Source organism: Musca autumnalis, unplaced genomic scaffold (genome assembly GCF_047663935.1).
Source record: "Musca autumnalis isolate F117 unplaced genomic scaffold, ASM4766393v1 scaffold_2, whole genome shotgun sequence".
Classification (NCBI taxonomy): Eukaryota; Metazoa; Arthropoda; class Insecta; order Diptera; family Muscidae; genus Musca; species Musca autumnalis.
Window position 1 is genome coordinate 99,074,423 of NW_027411755.1, and position 20,115 is coordinate 99,094,537.

At 38.3% G+C, this 20,115-nt stretch overlaps 1 protein-coding gene and 1 long non-coding RNA gene across 2 annotated transcripts in view; both read right to left on the reverse strand.

The window, feature by feature from the left end:
• mib2 (E3 ubiquitin-protein ligase mind bomb 2) overlaps positions 1-20,115 on the reverse strand; it is a 361,272-nt gene that overhangs the window by 313,172 nt on the left and 27,985 nt on the right. The window lies entirely within an intron of this gene.
• Positions 1,691-4,938, reverse strand: LOC141392982 (uncharacterized). The gene is made up of 2 exons (XR_012409942.1): positions 4,862-4,938; positions 1,691-4,790 (listed from the first exon to the last, which is right to left on the reverse strand). It is a non-coding gene; the product is annotated as an uncharacterized lncRNA (long non-coding RNA).

The following is a 20,115-nucleotide window of genomic DNA, read 5'->3' on the forward strand; positions in this document are numbered from 1 at the left end:
GTCCGACCGGTAATAAAAATTTTAGTTAATTACTTAGCTGGCCCATTACAGAACATTTGTTCCATAGGCGGTACTAAGAAAAGATCTCGATTCCTTTCTATTTGTTGCTTCGCACTCTGGAATACCGCGCCTTTTCATCTCATCATCCACTTGTTTGCGCCATCTATTCCTTGGCCTGCCAATTCTGCGTGCACCGCCAAGCGGTCCGTGTTTATACGCCTTTTTAGCGGGTTCATCATCGCTCATTCTTATGATATGGCCTAGCCAACGCAATCGCTGCATCTCGATACGTTTAACAATATTGATGTCGTTGTATAGCAGATACATGCGACGTCGACATTCACCGTCAACGCAGATTGGTCCGTAGATCTTTCGAAGAATTTTTCTCTCAAACACACCAACCACTGCCATGTCTGCTTGCGCTTCGGAGCCATACATCAGCACGGGTAGTATCAGTGTTTTGTAGAGCGTTATTTTTGTTTGACGAGATGTGGCTTTGTTTTTAAACTGCTTACTTAAACCAAAGTAGCATCCGTTGGCCAATACAATTCTTCTTTTATTTCACAACTGATGTCGTTTGTTCTGTTTACTGAGGTGCCGAGGTAGATGAAGTCTTTTACTACCTCAATATTATAGGAACCAACTTCCACAGTCGTTCCGAGCTCAATGAACGCATTGCGCGTCGACACCATCAACTTGGTCTTCTCACCGTTTACCGCCAGACCCACTTTAGCAGATTCTCCTTCGACCTTTATAAAGGTATCAGTTACTTCTTTTACTGATCGGCCCATGATGTCTATATCATCAGCATAAGCAAGTAACATGTGACTATTGGTGTAGATTGTGCCACTTCTTTTGACGTTTGCCTCTCGTATAACCTTTTCCAGCAGGATGTTGAAGAGATCACACGAAAGGCTGTCTCCTTGTCTGAAACCTCTTTTGATACAAAACTCTTCGGAGAGGTTCTTTCCTATTTTAACTGAGGACCTCGTGTCAGTTAAAGTCATTTTACAAAGCCGGATGAACTTTGCGGGGATAACAAATTCAGACATGGCTTGGAATACCTTTGAACGCAGCGGGCTGCCGTAGGCTGCTTTATAATCGACAAAAAGATGCATCTCTTGGGTCTTCTCCAGGATTTGCGGAGGGTAGGGTAAATATCTGGTCAATGGTGGACTTGCCAGGTCTAAAGCCGCATTGGTATGGTCCAATTATCTCGCTGACCATAGGCTTTAGTCGTTCGCACAATATCCCTGACACGATCTTGTAGGCAATAGGGAGTAGACTTATGCCCCTATAGTTAGAGCATACAGTCTTATCTCCCTTCTTGTGGACGGGGCACAGGATACTCAGGTTCCAAAAAAATTTTTGTTTTGTTTTTCAAAAGGGTTTTCTCCTATCTTTTACCTTAAATTGTTGAAAATCATTATTTGAAATAGTTTGTAAATTTTATTTGCTGCAATATTTATAATTAAAATCTCAAAAAGTTTGTTAAATTTATAAAAATTTTAAAATTTTTAAATGTAAGATTGATAGAGGTACTCAATAAAAAAAAAAAAAATTATAACACAGATATAATCAGAAAAGATAAAATGGAATACGCGACGCGTTGTGAAGCGGCCCTATGTATTGTTGTTGCAATGGGAACGAAAAGAATTTTTGGACGATGGATATTATCTTCTTCTTCTTCTTTATTGCATATTCGATATTCGAATGTTAGCAACCATATTACATTTCATGTATAATTTTCTTTATATATTATTGACAAAATATGAATATAAATCTCTGTTTCTTGCGACACTTATTAAATTTTCTGCATTTCGAAATTCCGTCCATTGTTGAATATTTTGAAGCCAGGACATCTCTTGTCTTCCTCTGCTACGTTTACCGTCTATTTTGGCTTGTAGAATTCTTTGCAGGATGCGGTATTTTGGGTTTCGCATTATGTGTCCGAGATATGAAATTTTTCTCCTTTTTATGTGATCGAAGAGTTCTCTTGTTTTGTTTAATCTTCGTAGAACTTCGTCATTTGATACGTGAGCTATCCACGGTATTTTAAGAATTCTTCGATATATCCACATTTCGAAGGCTTCTAAGCGCTTGACTATTGTTTTTAAAGTCCATACTTCCACAGTATATAACAAAACTGGCCATATGTAGGCCTTTATGAACCTTGTCTTTGTTGCAATGTTAATATCATGGCTTGTTAATACTCTTTTGTATTTGTGAAAGGCGTCTCTTGCCATTTCTATCCGGCATTTAATTTCTTTGGAGTTATCCCACTGATCATTTATTGAAAACCCGAGATATTTGAAGCTCGACACTCTCTCGAGTGGAGTGTTGTGAATTATTATATTCATGTTATCAAAATTATTTTTCCTGCTTATTATCATATATTTTGTTTTATTGGTGTTTAATCTTAATCCATCTGTTTCCCTACATGCAGTTAGTCTTGTGACACGGTTTTGTAGACCCGATAAGCTGTCTGCTATTAGGGTAGTATCGTCAGCGTATCTGATATTGTTTACGTATTCATTATTTATTAGGATTCATTCTTGGACGTTGTTAATTGATTCCTTGAATATTTTTTCGGAATAAATATTAAACAATAGTGGGGACAGTGTACAGCCCTGTCTTACTCCTTTGGATATAGATATTTCTTCCGTCATTTCTCCATTGATATTAACATGTGCACTTTGATGTCAATACAGACTTTTAATGCATCTAATTTCTTTCTCGCTTATTCCAATTGACGCCAGAATACCCATGAGCTTGTCATGCTGTACGGTGTCAAATGCTTTCTCGTAGTCTATAAAGCACATAAAAACATCCCTATTGACATCTCTACATTTTTGAACCAACACTTGTACGCAGAATAGTGCTTCACGCGTTCCTTTTGCTTCTTTGAAGCCAAATTGTGTTTCACCCATTTCCTTTTCGCATTTTTCATATATCCGTTTATGTATAATTTTAAGGAAGATTTTTAGGGCATGGCTCATTAGGCTGATAAGTAGGTAATCGTTGCATCTTTTCGGGTGAGATTTTTTTGGGATGGTTATAAATGTGGACTTCAGCCAATCCTGGGGGTATTGTCCGGTGTCATATATGTAGTTAAATAGTTTTGTCAGCAGGTCAACATTGTCACCATTTATCATTTTTAGAATTTCGGCAGGTATTTCATCAGGAACCATGGCTTTTCGTTCTCGGAGGGATTTTAATGCATCTTCAACTTCACTGTTTGTGATTGCCTCGCCTGTCAGTTGCTGTGATATCCGATTGTCATAATCCGATCTGGTAGAGTCCCTGAATAAGTTTTGTATGTATTCTTTCCAGATATATTTCTTTTCAGCAGTTTCAAAAACGGGTTCATTATTATTGTTGTAAAGGACTGAGGAATTGGTATTTCTGTAAATGCCGGCTGCTTCTTTCATTTTCTTGTGTAACTGAAAGTCGTCGTGCAGTGTCATCAGTCGTTCAATTTCTTGGCATTGACTGTTCAGGTGGTTATTTTTGGCTATACGCACTTCCCTTTGAATTTCCCTGTTGATTTCCCAATACATCTCGTAGTTACTATTTTTGTATTTTCTACGCTCATCCATCAGTTGAAGTATCTCTTCAGTCATCCAACTTTTACTTTTTGGTTTTGTGTAGTTTCCAAGCGTGTTACGTGCAATTGAATTGATTGTGGTCTTCACACTGTTGCATATATTTTCCACGTCATTCCTGTATATATTGATTAACTCTGTGTTGACTTGAGAAGAAACATCAGACCTTATTATAGGATTTTCGAGTTTTCCGATGTCAATTTTTCGATTTCGTGATTTATTTGACTAACGTGCTAGTTTTAGGTGGATTTTTGCCATCAGAAGATTGTGGTCAGATGGTACATCTGCGCTAGGGTATGTTGTGACCTTTCGTACAGACGAGCAGTGTCGCCTGTTTATAAGTATGAAATCTATTTGGTTCCTTATCACATTGCAGACTCTATCTTGGGGGGATTTCCAAGTATATAACCTTCTTGGCGGTAAATAAATTCCTGGCAAAATTCGATGAGTCTGTCACCTCTTTCATTTCTATCTCCTAGACCATATATTCCTTTTACTCCTGCAACTACATCGCATCCTACCTTTGCATTGAAATCGCCTTGGATTATGGTTATTTCATGCGGTTTTGTTATTTTAATGAGTTCTTCGATTTCATTGTAAAACGCTTCAATCTCGTCATTACTTTTATTTGCTGTAGGTGCATAGACTTGGATTATATAAATGTTGACTGGTTTTGCTGATATTTTTATTATCATAGTTCGGTCAGATTTTGGAATGAATCCGATGACACTTTTAGCTATATGTTCTTTCACTATAATGCCAACTTTATTCCGATGATTTCTATTCGAATTACCTGAAAAATATACTTTGGCATTTTGGGATACAAAATCTCCAGTGTTTGGCCACCAAGTTTTACACACTCTCAGTATGTCCACATTGAGTCTATTCATTTCAGCTATGGTATTGTTCAGTTTTCCTGCTTCATATAAAGTTCGAATATTCCATGTACCAATATTCAGTGTCTTTTTAGTTTTACCTGCGGGGATTCTTATCACCCTCGAGTTACCGGAGATTGAGGGCCGTGTGTTTTGTTCTGCATTCATTGTTATATGGTTTTCAAGGGATAAATACATCAGTGATTTCCCCTCATCTTCTGATGGGTTTTAAGTTTACCGTCTTAATTTCAGCCGCTCTTCCTAGAGTACATACGCTGTTTGCAGTCGCCCATTGTGGAAACAGACACCGCTATATATATTATATTTTTGTTATTAGTTTTTCCACAACGCGGGCTCACAATAACAAAACACTGCACTCACCTGTTGGTTTGTTGATGTTTTGGGGATGATAATGATGTTGATGAAGTTGATTAGGATGATTATGATGTTGATGGCTGCTGCGAGAATAAATAAACGAAAACCAATTAGAAAAACGAAAACTCCAAAAACTTCGAAAAAGAGAAATAAAAACACGAACGTTTTTATTTTTCAAATAATAAAAAGCAGAAGCTTTATTGAGTAAATAAATAAATATAATTAAATAAATAAAGGGAAAAGTAGCAAGGCGAACAGATTACCTGTGTTACGGATGGCGATCGAAAACTAAGTGTCAATAATAATGCCGAAAGGTCGCGTAGGCGCAAAAACAACACTCGTTAGAAAACTCCTAGATGACAGATCAATGTTGTTATAAAAAAGGAGTAGGCAGTTTTCTAACGATTGAGTGAATCAACCACAATGAAAGTAAAGCGAAAAGCGAGCATTTCCAAACAATGCAAATTAAACTGAAATATATTAATTCTTACTTAAACGGGGGGTAAACCCCTTCTTGTAAAATAATAGCCTCATAGTCCCGGTCCACACTAGAGTGAATTTCATTAAAAATTTCATGAAATTAGGCGTTCTTAGATCGAATTCCTCATGATTTTACTCTACTATGCAACTCGATCTAGCAACTCATAATTTCATTGAAAAAAAAATAATGAATGGGTTAATCGCATTGTTGTTGTTTTATTATTTTAAAACAACTAATTTATTAGTGGAGTTGTGCTAGGTTGCCAAAGAAAAACTTCTCATTGAAGTTGTTTCTTTGTTCCCCTTCATACTTCGAGCAGACGATTGATGTTTGGGTATAAAAAGTTTCTTGTTAAAGAAGTTATTGAAAAATAACTTCGGTGGAGAATATCCACAAACAAGAAACAGGGGAACTGATGAGATCCAGTAACGTGGATCGAAATTAGTCTTCCCTGCCTCACCCCTTGGCGAACAATGCCAAACCTTTTCCACTAATAAATTAGTTGTTTTAAAATAATAAAACAACAACAATGGGATTAGGCCATACTATTCTGAAAAAACAAAATTGCATTAGCTATCCCAATAAAAAACGAAGCAACCAATTACCAGATTACCTGTGTTACGGATGGCGATCGAAAACGAAGTGTCAATAATAATGCCGAAAGGTCGCGTAGGGGCAAAAACAACACTCGTTAGAAAGCTCCTAGATGACAGATCAATGTTGTTATAAAGAAGGAGTAGGCAGTTTTCTAACGATTGAGTGAATCAAACACAATGAAAGTAAAGCGAGCATTTCCAAACAATGCAAATTAACTGAAATATATTAATTCTTACTTAAACATTGGCGCCGACTTTGAAACATTATTAATGTTGTAACACATATCGATAAGTAAATACAATATCAAGTAATCATATATGCTATAGTAATAGGTGGTGCAGTGCATTTGTGAGCAAATTCAAATTGGTTCCGACATACCCTACAACTAAACCTATGAGGCGTTTACCAATCGTCCGCAGTGACGAACGTACGCTCTCTTTCTACCATACGAACATGGTGTGAATTGCCCGAAACCGCCAACGTCCTAGTGGAACCCACAGTTATGGATTCCGACCTGGAAGGTACGAAATTCGCGTTCGAAGCCATTAACGAAGAACCCGCAGTTACGGATTCAGATGTCAATTTTTTTTTATTAAAATCCGCAGTGACGGATTTGATAGATCTCCATTTTCTTGTAGAACCCGCAGTGACGGATTCAGATGAAGTATCCAAATAGTACAAATGAGCCGCTTCACAACGCGGTTACCGTACTAACTTCTGGCTCACAAAAATAAATGTACTTGAGCTTGAACATTACTAAAACCGATTCACAAGCGATAACGGTTCGTCAATTACGACAGGTTCAGGATGAGCGATAAATGAGCACCTATAAACAAATTTAACATCAGCTCCAGAGACCACCCATATGTGGAGCACCAGCTGGAAATAAATGCCACGTAAAGACCAAATGATATACCGAAAATTTTGACGTACACCACGAGAAGCACCCACAAAATTCGTAACATTGTCCGAAAATATCGAGTGGGGACAACCACGAGGTGCAATGAAGCGATGAAGTGCGGCCAAAAACTATTCTATTCCTAATGCCGGAACAAAAGTTGTATAAGTTGAATGCGCTAGACGACCATGCATTCTCATGACACCATTATTGTTAATGATTTGATTCAAAGAAGCTAACGAACAATTTTGAGGCACCTATTTTTAACCATTAGACATTTATATTCGTATGCTAAATGGATTTTTTGGACGGTAATAACTAACCCAGAGTTATCAGCGACGGAAATCCATAGTTGTGAATACGAATACAACCGGTTAGCCATACCACGAAGTGCTTTCATGAGTGACGAAAACTTTTCCAGCACATTTTCAAAATAGCACGAATAATACGAAAAATGTCAATTTCAGAACCAAGCGGAGCCAGATCTCGAATAGACCAATCCGACTAGTCTAGACTAAGCCATTGCATGCCACCAAAGAAACTCGCCACGAATATAGGCCAAAAAAGGGGGTTTGAATGCTCTCAACAATAAAATTCTAAGCCAATTTCCATAAGAATGATTTTCAAAGTTTAGACGCTAAACTGTGCCACAAAACTCTAGCCGAAGGTGTGAACCCGATTTTAAGGCAGCGATAATACGATAATAGATGCATGAACACATCTACGAATTTACGCTACTCTGAATGAGTAGCGAACAAAAATGGGATGGTCCCAACCAATTTGATTAACTTTGAATTCTCGACGAGGGAATCAGTCCAGTGACTAGCCATCCAAACACAGAATTTTGGGCAATCAAAGTCCCCTATAGTTCAATTCTATAGACAACCCTGTAACAAAATTTTTGGATACAAGTCTGCACCCAACAACAGATCCACAGGACGTGAATAGAACAAATTAGCATCTGCCAGACGAATACTTGGCGTTTCAGATCTTAAATCAGAGGAAACTGTAAATGACGGTAAGTTTCCAGAAATTGAAGACAATAACAAAGCTCTAGTTTCCAATAAAATCGTCAATTTGCCGAAATTGCACAAATCACACCAGAAATAACGGAAGTTTCAACCTATTCTGCAATCGCTCTGTTAGAAAAGGTATGGTGAGGTATGAAAGACCTGACGAGCTACAGATGCCGAGGATGTGGATCGGCGAGAAGGATCGAGAGTTGGAGGGTTGGAAGGACGAGCTACAAATGCCGAAGATGTGGATGGACAAGGAGGATCGACGGGTGGAGGGTTGGAAGGAGTAGGGCTGTTCCTCCTGAGCGAGAAAACACTGGAGGTGGAACTATTTGGAGACGAGTCGCTACGATGTAGCAAGGTGTGATGACTTCGATTACATTTCGAACACCGACGATGACTACTGCATGTTTTTACTTCATGCCCCTTACGCAAACAATTCACACATAATCTACGACGTTTCACAGTGGAAAACCTAGCCGAGACAGACATATTTTTGAATCGAGGACCTTCAAAAAGCAAGTGGAACTGCTGGGGACAAAGAATGCAATCATTTTTCTGCGAATCCTTTGGAGAACGAGAAGAATTCGTATTAGTAATATACGAGTGAAGCTTTTTCACATTACACTTTTTCACCGGATCATTTCCCTTATGTCGTGAAGACACATGAGCGTCTGAATTCGCTCAGTTAATTAAGAACGTATCCCAATTTTCCGTGCTAACGTCGTAAATGGACATTGCAGACAAACAACGAGAGAAAATCACATTCGAAAACAATGTCTAAATTTGGCGGGTCAATACCAAAATTCGAGCTATCCCTAGAATTCCCAATACCTGATATTGGGGAGCTAGAAGCCTGAGTACCCACACTTCGAACAGTGTGGGTAGACGAATTCGTGTTATTTTAACCGGGATCGTTTCTCGAGGCTTCCCTTGGAGTGGCAGACAAACCCTGCTCATCCTTAGAAATATTGGAAGGATCCTGGTTTAACGAAACCACTAAACTGCTATTAGAGCTCAAGGACGATTTTCGAGACCACAGAAATTTATTTAAATATTTATTAATAATAGCCTGACATTCCATAAAAAGTTCATTAACAACTGCGTATTTACCATCGACAACACCAATGTCTTCCGCAGTTGTATCCTCAGCCGATTTCAAATACTCGAGGAAACTATCAAACGAACTTTCCACCTTGGACCAGTTTTTAACCAACTCGGTACTTTTCACTTCTAAAATAAAGAAATCTAAATCTTCTTCCTTCGCGTCTTTAATTTTGGCACAAAATTTTACCAAATTTTCCGAAACTCGGGTAAAATCATTGAGAGGAGTGGAGTGAAAGGCATTTTGCAAAGATTTTCTTTAAAATCACACGAAAAATTAAAAATTTACGAAAAAATCAAAAACCAAGCTTTTCAAGTAGAAATTGCGACAAAAAACGATAAAAGCGAAAAAATTCCAACTCAAATAATGGAAAAAAAATTTAAATTCTTGCGAAAAGATCCAATTTTTTCCAGATCCAACAAGAATTTCCAAGATTTTTCACAAAAAATGGACCAAAATTAGCAAAATTCACGAAAAATTAAGAAAAAATCAACAAAAATCGCCGAAAACGTTCGATAACAAACGAAACCCCAACTTTTTCCCTTTAATAATTTCGAAAAATGTTCAAAAAGTGTATAAAATATCGATAAAAATCAAAAAGATTTCGAAAAAAGCAAAAAGTAGTATATAAATATATAATATTTATGTTAAAATAGTAGATAAATGGGCTTGAAATATTTTTTACGATACCCAAAATTATTAAAAACGGCAAAAAATTACTATTTTTATGTCCAATTACAATAAAATAATATTTTTTTCCAAACCGATTAATATTAACGTAATTGCGGACTGTAGGGCGCACGATAAACGAAAATGTCCAAATATGTAATTATTTTTATATACACACACTGCAATTTAATATGCAAACAATTTTCTCTTTTGTACCCAATGTGTAAACCAGCCCCAATCGGCCGACCCGATGTGTGTAGCGTACACGCAAACAAAAGAGAAACGAAAAAAAATATTTTCACTAGGCTAGCTGTCGCTGCCTTAAGCAATGGTATGTATGTAAGTGATATTTGTGTATATAACAAGCAATAGACCGACGACGTAAGTATGTCACTAGCGTATGTATGTTTATATTATTGTGTATTATTGAACAGGGAATAATGCGAGAATAGAAGGAATAATTTCGTGTATTTTTCGGTGGTTTATTTCTTTTGTTAGGAACAACAAGACAGTAGTAACCCGATGGAAATAATTATGTAATTAATTTTCAATAAATAAATGAATTATTTTATTAATAAAATTAGCAAATTTTAACTGTTAATTAAATTTTTTTAATAATTACACCACCATTCGCTAATGAAAAATACACTATTTTTTTGCACTTTTTTCACAATAAATTTTTGCAACAACAATTATTTTTATTTTTTATTGGTTTTCACTGTTCAATTATAACACAGATAAAATCAGAAACGATAAAAAGGAATACGCGACGCGTTGTGAAGCGGCCCTCTGTATTTTTGTTGCAATGGGAACGAAAAGAATTTTTGGACGATGGATATTATATTTTTTGTTATTATTTTTTCCACAACGCGAGCTCACAATAACAAAACACTGCACTCACCTGTTGGTTTGTTGATGTTTTGGGGATGATAATGATGTTGATGAAGTTGATTAGGATGATTATGATGTTGATGGCTGCTGCGAGAATAAATAAACGAAAACCAATTAGAAACACGAAAACTCCAAAAACTTCGAAAAAGAGAAATAAAAACATGAACGTTTTTATTTTTCAAATAATAAAAAGCAGAAGCTTTATTTAGTAAATAAATAAATATAATTAAATAAATAAAGGGAAAAGTAGCAAGGCGAACAGATTACCTGTGTTACGGATGGCGATCGAAGACGAAGTGTCAATAATAATGCCGAAAGGTCGCGTAGGCGCAAAAACAACACTCGTTAGAAAACTCCTAGATGACAGATCAATGTTGTTATAAAAAAGGAGTAGGCAGTTTTCTAACGATTGAGTGAATCAACCACAATGAAAGTAAAGCGAAAAGCGAGCATTTCCAAACAATGCAAATTAAACTGAAATATATTAATTCTTACTTAAACGGGGGGTAAACCCCTTCTTGTAAAATAATAGCCTCATAGTCCCGGTCCACACTAGAGTGAATTTCATTAAAAATTTCATGAAATTAGGCGTTCTTAGATCGAATTCCTCATGATTTTACTCTACTATGCAACTCGATCTAGCAACTCATAATTTCATTGAAAAAAAATAAATAATGAATGGCTTAATTTTTGTTGTTTTATTATTTTAAAACAACTAATTTATTAGCGGAGTTGTGCTAGGTTGCCAAAGAAAAACTTCTCATTGAAGTTGTTTCTTTGTTCACCTTTATACTTCGAGCAGACGATTAATGTTTGGGTATAAAAAGTTTCTTGTTAAAGAAGTTATTGAAAAATAACTTCGGTGGAGAATATCCACAAACAAGAAACAGGGGAACTGATGAGATCGAGTAACATGGATCGAAATTAGTCTTCCCTGCCTTACCCCTTGGCGAACAATGCCAAACCTTTTCCACTAATAAATTAGTTGTTTTAAAATAATAAAACAACAACAATGGGATTAAGCCAGACTATTCTGAAAAAAAAAATTGTATTAGCTATCCCAATAAAAAACGAAGCAACCAATGTTCGATTATTTTTTAAACTCTCAGCATTTATGCGAACGTGTAAGGTGGCGCTTTCCAGGCAATATTTTACTACAATATGCCTACTATCAACTTTAGGTGCTGTAAATCTATAAAAGAAACATTTTTGTTTTTCCGAAACCGAAGAATGTTTTCTAAAGTTTCAATTGATTTCACAGCAAAATCAACAATCAGACAAATACTTATTATTATCACAGCGCCATCTAAATTTCAAGCTTTGGAATTTAACCTAGTTATGTATCAGATCGTTTTGGTAACTGCACCAGCTTTATTTAAAATTCCTTTGTCTGTTATCTTTCCTTGAAACCTCTGGAATGTTTGGTGGTTTGAAGTAAGTGTTTCTCGGCCATTTTGTCGCTGACGACTAATATAAAAGGTTTAAAGAATTTAACTTGCCATTACGGATCATAAAAAGCTGAGGGCCATTATTATATGTGTTCTTTTACTACCTGAGGGATTTCATAACGAAAAATAAACCAATTTGGTGGCATTAAAAATATAATTTCTACATTGAAAGTTAATGTTAAGAAGCTCCTCCTTGAAATTCAATCATCAGTTTTAACTTTAAGTTAACCGGAACGCTATAAATCTGTTCAGTAAATCCAAACTATAACAAAAGAAGACTTATAATAATGGGAATGAGACTGTCTTTTTTCTGCATTTTTAAAGTTAAAGGTTTCTCGGTCAATATAAAAAGTTTAAAGAATTTATCTTGCCATTCGGATCATAAGACTGAGCCTGTCTTTTTTCTGCATAATTTTTATTTATTTTTCAAATGATATATTCCAACAAATGTTTCATTGGCAAGCTATATTCCTTCAATTTAGCCGTTGCATTTCTTGTCATATTTGATTTTATCTACAGATTAATGCAAATAAAGTTATAATCTGATATGTGATTTGCAAAGCTATGTAAGGAAGTTCGAGTTCACATAAATTTGTCGGAAAGACTCAATTTCCATTACCTTGGTGCCAAATCGTCCGACCGGTAATAAAAATCTTAGTTAATTACTTAGCTGGCCCATTACAGAACATTTGTTCCATAGGCGGTACTAAGAAAAGATCTCGATTCCTTTCTAATTGTTGCTTCGCACTCTGGAATACCGCGCCTTTTCATCTCAACATCCACTTGTTTGCGCCATCTATTCCTTGGCCTGCCAATTCTGCGTGCACCGCCAAGCGGTCCGTGTTTATACGCCTTTTTAGCGGGTTCATCATCGCTCATTCTTATGATATGGCCTAGCCAACGCAATCGCTGCATCTCGATACGTTTAACAATATTGATGTCGTTGTATAGCAGATACATGCGACGTCGACATTCACCGTCAACGCAGATTGGTCCGTAGATCTTTCGAAGAATTTTTCTCTCAAACACACCAACCACTGCCATGTCTGCTTGCGCTTCGGAGCCATACATCAGCACGGGTAGTATCAGTGTTTTGTAGAGCGTTATTTTTGTTTGACGAGATGTGGCTTTGTTTTTAAACTGCTTACTTAAACCAAAGTAGCATCCGTTGGCCAATACAATTCTTCTTTTATTTCACAACTGATGTCGTTTGTTCTGTTGAGGTACCGAGGTAGATGAAGTCTTTTACTACCTCAATATTATAGGAACCAACTTCCACAGTCGTTCCGAGCTCAATGAACGCATTGCGCGTCGACACCATCAACTTGGTCTTCTCACCGTTTACCGCCAGACCCACTTTAGCAGATTCTCCTTCGACCTTTATAAAGGTATCAGTTACTTCTTTTACTGATCGGCCCATGATGTCTATATCATCAGCATAAGCAAGTAACATGTGACTATTGGTGTAGATTGTGCCACTTCTTTTGACGTTTGCCTCTCGTATAACCTTTTCCAGCAGGATGTTGAAGAGATCACACGAAAGGCTGTCTCTTTGTCTGAAACCTCTTTTGATACCAAACTCTTCGGAGAGGTACTTTCCTATTTTAACTGAGGACCTCGTGTCAGTTAAAGTCATTTTACAAAGCCGGATGAACTTTGCGGGGATACCAAATTCAGACATGGTTTGGAATACCTTTGAACGCAGCGGGCTGTCGAAGGCTGCTTTATAATCGACAAAAAGATGCATCTCTTGGGTCTTCTCCAGGATTTGCGCAGGGTAGGGTAAATATCTGGTCAATGGTGGACTTGCCAGGTCTAAAGCCGCATTGGTATGGTCCAATTATCTCGCTGACCATAGGCTTTAGTCGTTCGCACAATATCCCTGACACGATCTTGTAGGCAATAGGGAGTAGACTTATGCCCCTATAGTTAGAGCATACAGTCTTATCTCCCTTCTTGTGGACGGGGCACAGGATACTCAGGTTCCAATCGTCGGGTACTCGTTGAACAGTTCGGCTGGTAAGCCATCGGCCCCTGCTGCCTTATTATTCTTTAGCCGATTTATTGCTGTCCTTACCTCATCTTGGCTGGGCGGTATACATTTAATACCATTCTGGGATTGGGACTGTGGTATCTTCGTCGTCTTCGCTGCTATTGGATACCAACAGATTTGAAAAATGTTCTTTCCATATCCTGAGTACACTATCTGTATCAGTTACCAAATTACCTTGCTGGTCTCTACAGGAGGATATGCCGGCATTAAAGCCATCAGTTTGATGCTTGACTCTTTGGTAGAATTTTCGGACTTCATTCTGGCTCCTATACATCTCGATTTTTTCACACTCCCGCTTTTCCATCTCTCTCTTTTTCCTGCGGAAAAGACGTTTCTCCTCTCTCATTTTCTCCCTGTACCTCTCTCGTGCGCTACGCGTTGCTACGGATTGTAAAGTAGCCCTATACGAGTATGCCGCATTTTTCTCTTCGGTGGCAGCACGACACTCCTGATCATACGATGGATTCCTTGGTAGAGGTCTCTGGTATCCAAGTATGGATTTTGCGGCTGTTTGCATGGAGTGGGCAATGCTTTGCCATTGCGTTGATATGTTATCGGGATGAGGAGTGCTTTTATTAAGCAATTAGGCTAGTTGAGTGGAATATGCTGTGGCTATCTGTTGTGATTGCAGCTTACCGATGTCTAACTTTCGTGTTGTGTCTGTTCGTACTTTGTTTCCTACGTTTAAGCGGGTGCGTACCTTTGCTGCAACATGGTAGTGGTCCGAATCAAAGTTTGCGCCTCGGAACGATCGTACATCCAACACGCTCGATGAATGTCTTCCATCTATCACAACATGATCAATTTGATTTCTTGTTTTCTGATCTGGTGCCCTTATGAATATCGAGATGATTAAATCTGGTACTGCTAACTACCACGTTTTTTGCATCTGCAAAGTCTATCAACCTCATACCATTGTCAGATGTTTCACTGTGGAGACTGAATTTCCCGACTGTTGGCCCAAAGATATTCTCCTGTCCAATTTTGGCTTTAAAATCGCCTAGAATGATTTTAATGTCATGGACAGGGCAACGATCATATGTTTCTTCTAAGCGCTCGTAAAATATATCTTTGGTCTGTTCGTCCTTTTCTTCAGTGGGAGCTTGAGCGCAAATAAAGCTGATGTTGAAGAATTTAGCTTTTATTCGAATTGCAGCAAGTCTTTCATTCACTGGGGTGAAGCTTGATACCAGATGTTTTAGCCTCCGGCTAACTACGAATCCGCAACCAAACTCATGCTTTACGTCATGACAGCTATAATACACTGCGTCACCTTTAGGTGTTGTTGTGACGCCTTTCCCAATCCATCGTATTTCCTGTATGGCAGTGATATCGGCTTTGTACTTTTCAAGTACGTCTGCCAATGCGAAGACTGCACCTTCTCTATAAAGAGTGCGAACATACCAGGTGCAGATTCGCAGATCATGATCCTTAAAACGTTTGCGGGGTTCGTCAACTTTAGAGGGGTTTGTTTTTCTTTTCTTTCGTTTTTTCATAGTAGGCTGTTTTTTCTAGGGGAGGGTTACTAATCCGACGCCCAAACCAAAGTTTTTAACGTTCTTATGGGGAACGCGCGGCACATGTTAGCTCACTACCTTTTAACGTTAAAGGCAGTTCCCCAGGTGACACCACGGGGAGGTCAGTGTCCACTTGGGATGAAAGAGGGACCAAGATAAATCCTGGGCTTTGCCATGTTAAAACCGGTCAGGACCGTTGCTTGGTATCTTCCATCCCCTACGTCACCCGATAATAAAAATCACTGTTTCTTAATCTCAATTTAATTTATTTTTATATTTCTATTTATTAGCTTTGGCACCAAGTACAACAATATTTTTCATTTCAAATTTTCATAGAACAAGAATCCAGCCCCTGGTTTGTTTCAACAACCAAATTTGGGCATCCACAAACTGATCAGCAGCAAACTATCATTTCCTTTCAAACATGGGCGGTGAACAACGTGCATGAAGGCACGTTAATGAATTATGCAAACAAGAAATCTAAGCGAAAGATCTCAAAAAATATTCACAAATTTGCTAAACTGTGATTAGAAAAAGTCGGAGCTTATGCGAACCATCCTTTGGGGTGGGAAAAAGTGCTTTGAAACCCCATGACTACGCACAGAGGAAGCCGACACTTTCAAATAAATCTTTGACGCTAATTGGATAAAGAAAAAAACAGCAAGTGATAACAACAAGAAGCCCGGGTTAAATGATACAGCCATAAGTTATTAAGCATTTCATAATCTATATATATAAAAGAGTAAAATGGTGACTAACAGATTTACAACGCCCAGACGAAACGGCTGAAGCTAGAATCCCCAAATTTTGGGTGAGGGTTAGTCTTGGGGTTTTTGGAAATTCGTCCTATAAGGGTACGAAAAGCACTAAAATGTACTAAAAATAGTCTCGTTTGTGTGGCTGACCGCCTAATAATCAACGACCAGACGAAACGGCCGAAGCTAGAAAACTGAAATTTTGTGTGAGGGTTAGTCTTGGGGCGAAGGTGCTCGATAAGGCTGGGTTTTTGGAAATTCGTCCTACAAGGGTGCGAAAAGCACTAATATGTACTAAAAATGGTCTCAATTGTGTGGCCGACCGCCTAATAATCAACGCCCAGACGAAACGACTGAAGCTAGAAACCAGAAATTTTGTGTGAGGGTTAGTCTTGGGGCGAAGGTGCTCGATAAGGCTGGGTTTTTGGAAATTCGTCCTACAAGGGTGCGAAAAGCACTAACATTTACTAAAAATGGTCTCATTTGTGTGACTGACCACTTAATAAACAACGCCCAGACGAAACGGCTGAAGCTAGAAACCTGAAAATTTGTGTGAGGGTTAGACTTGGGGCGAAGGTGCTCGATAAGCTGGGTTCCTTGAAATTCGTCCTACAAGGGTGCGAAAAGCACTAAAATTTACTAAAAATGGTCTTATTTGTGTGGCTGACCGCCTAATAATCAACGCCCAGACGAAACAGCTGAAGCTAGAAACCTGAAATTTTGTGTGAGGGTTAGTCTTGAGGCGAAGGTGCTCGATAGTTCTGGATGTTTGTAAACTCGTGCTACAAGGGTGCGAAAAGCACTAAAATGTACTAAAAATGGTCTCATTTGTGTGGCCGACCGCCTAATAATCAACGCCCAGACGAAACGGCTGGGGCTAGAAACCTGAAATTTTGTGTGGGGGTTAGACTTGGGGCGAAGGTGCTCGATTAGGCTGGGTTCTTGGAAATTCGTCCTACAAAATGGTCTCTTTGTGTGACTGACCGCCTAATAATCAAAGCCCAGACGAAACGGCTGAAGCTAGAAACCTGAAAGTTTGTGTGAGGGTTAGTCTTGGGGCGAAGGTGCTCGATAAGGCTGGGTTTATGGAAATTCGTCCTACAAGGGTGCGAAAAGCCCTAAAATGTACTAAAAATGGTATCATTTGTGTGGTTGACGGCCTAATAATCAACCCCCAGACGAAACGGCTGAAGCTAGAAACCTGAAATTTTGTGTGAGGGTTAGACTTGGGGCGAAGATGCTCGATAAGGCTGGGTTCTTCGAAATTCGTCCTACAAGGGTCGAAAAACACTAAGATTTACTAAAAATGGTCTTATTTGTGTGGCTGATCGCTTAATAATCAACGCCCAGACGAAACGGCCGAAACTAGAAACCTGAAATTTTGTGTGAAGGTTAGTCTTGGGCGAAGGTGCTCGATAAGGCTGGAAATTTGGAAATTCGTCCTACAAGGGTTCGAAAATCACTAAAATGTACTAAAAACGGTCTCATTTGTGTGGATGAACGCCTAGTAATCAACGCCCAGACGAAACGGCTGAAGCTAGAAACATGAAATTTTGTGTGAGAGTTAGTCTTGGGCGAAGGTGCTCGGTAAGGCTGGGTTTTTGGAAATTCGTCTTACCACGGTGCGAAAAGCACTAAAATGTACTAAAAATGGTCTCATTTGTGTGGCTGAACGCCTACTAATCAACGCCCAGACGAAACGGCTGAAGCTAGAAACTTGAAATTTTGTGTGAAGGTTAGTCTTGGGGCGAAGGTTCTTGATAAGGCTGGGTTTTTGGAAATTCGAAAATCACTAAAATGTACTAAAGAGGGTCTCATTTGTGTGGATGACCGCCTAATAATCAATGCCCAGACGAAACGGCTGAAGCTAGAAACCTGAAATTTTGTGTGAGAGTTAGACTTGGGCGAAGGTGCTCGGTAAGGCTGGGTTCTTCGAAATTCGTCCTACAAGGGTGCGAAAAGCACTAAAATTTACTAAAAATGGTCTTATTTGTGTGGCTGATCGCTTAATAATCAACGCCCAGACGAAACGGCTGAAGCTAGAAACCTGAAATTTTGTGTGAGGGTTAGTCTTGAGGCGAAGGTGCTCGATAGTGCTGGATTTTTCTAAACTCGACCTACAAGGGTGCGAAAAACACTAAAATGTACTAAAAATGGTCTCATTTGTGTGGCTGACCGCCTAATAATCAACGCCCAGACGAAACGGCTGAAGCTAGAAACTTGAAATTTTGTGTGAAGGTTAGTCTTGGGGCGAAGGTTCTTGGTAAGGCTGGGTTTTTGGAAATTCGTCCTACAAGGGTTCGAAAATCACTAAAATGTATTAAAAAGGGTCTCATTTGTGTGGATGACCACCTAATAATCAACGCCCAGACGAAACGGCTGAAGCTAGAAACCTGAAATTTTGTGTGTGGGTTAGGCTGACTTCATAAATGCAGTGTGATCCGTCAAATGACATCGTCGCGACTTCATAAATGCAGCATGTATTTTTATTGACATCGTCGCGACTTCATAAATATCACGCGACACATCACACTGCGCAGCAATTGCTGAATTTGTGCAGTGTTTCCAAGTGGACTGCACACCAATTGAATTTCTTTAGTACTGTTATGCCAACTGGCATTTGCAAAGAAAATAGGAAAAATACATAAGGAAACCATTACAAATGGCGGATTTGTGTTAATTATTCACTATAATAAATTTTCGAAAAACGGAATTTTACAAAAAGTAAAGCAATGTGTGCGTTCATGATTGCAGCAAAATGACACGTCTCTTTTTTGACAATGTCAGTGTTGCCACACAAATTTACTTCATATTTTTATGATATTGTCATTTTTTGCAATGTAAATACTGCATTTATAAAGTCAGCCTTAGCCTTGGGGCGAAGGTGCTCGATAAGGCTGGGTTTTTGGAAATTCGTCCTACAAGGGTGCGAAAAGCACTATAATGTACTAAAAATGGCATCATTTGTGTGGCTGACCGCCTAATAATTTACGCCCAGACGAAACGTCTGAAGCTAGAAACCTGAAATTTTGTGTGAAGGTCAGTCTTGGGGCGAAGGTGCTCAATAAGGCTGAGTTTTTGGAAATTCGTCCTACAAGGGTGCGAAAAAATGGTCTCATTTGTGTGGCTGACCGCCTAATAATCAAAGCCCAGACGAAACGGCTGAAGCTAGAAACCTGAAATTTTGTGTGAGGATTAGTCTTGGGGCGAAGGTGCTCGATAAGGCTGGTTTTTTGGAAATTCGTATAAGGATGCGAAAAGTACTAAAATTGTCTAAAAATTTTGCTTTTTGTATGGCTGACTGACTAATAATCAACGCCCAGAAGAAACAGCTGAAACTAGAATCTTGAAAATTTGTGTGAGGGTTAGTCTAGGGTCGAAGGTTGTCTATAAGGCTGAGCTTTTAGAAATCCAAACTACAAGGGAGTGAAATGTACTATAGATATTACTATTTTTATAGCAGACCGACCTGTTTATTATTGGTCGGACGAAACGGGTGAAGCTAGAATTCTAAAATATTTCGATAAGGTTGGATTATTGGAAATTCGTACTAGAACAGTACGAAAATATAAATAAAAAATATAGATTTAACATTACTGTTGTAGTGGATGATTGAGTAACTAAATATAGGTGAAGAGTTAGAATTTTTTAAATTTGGTATTGTTGTAACTGTTGGTGTGAAAGTTTTTGATAAGGAGGTGGTTTCGGATATATGTTCTACACGTGTTCAAAATGGTCTAATGGTACTAAATTTGGTACACTTTACTATTGCATAAAGGAACAGAGTTGGAATTTTGAAATTTAGTATAAAAGTCGAATATTTATAGAAA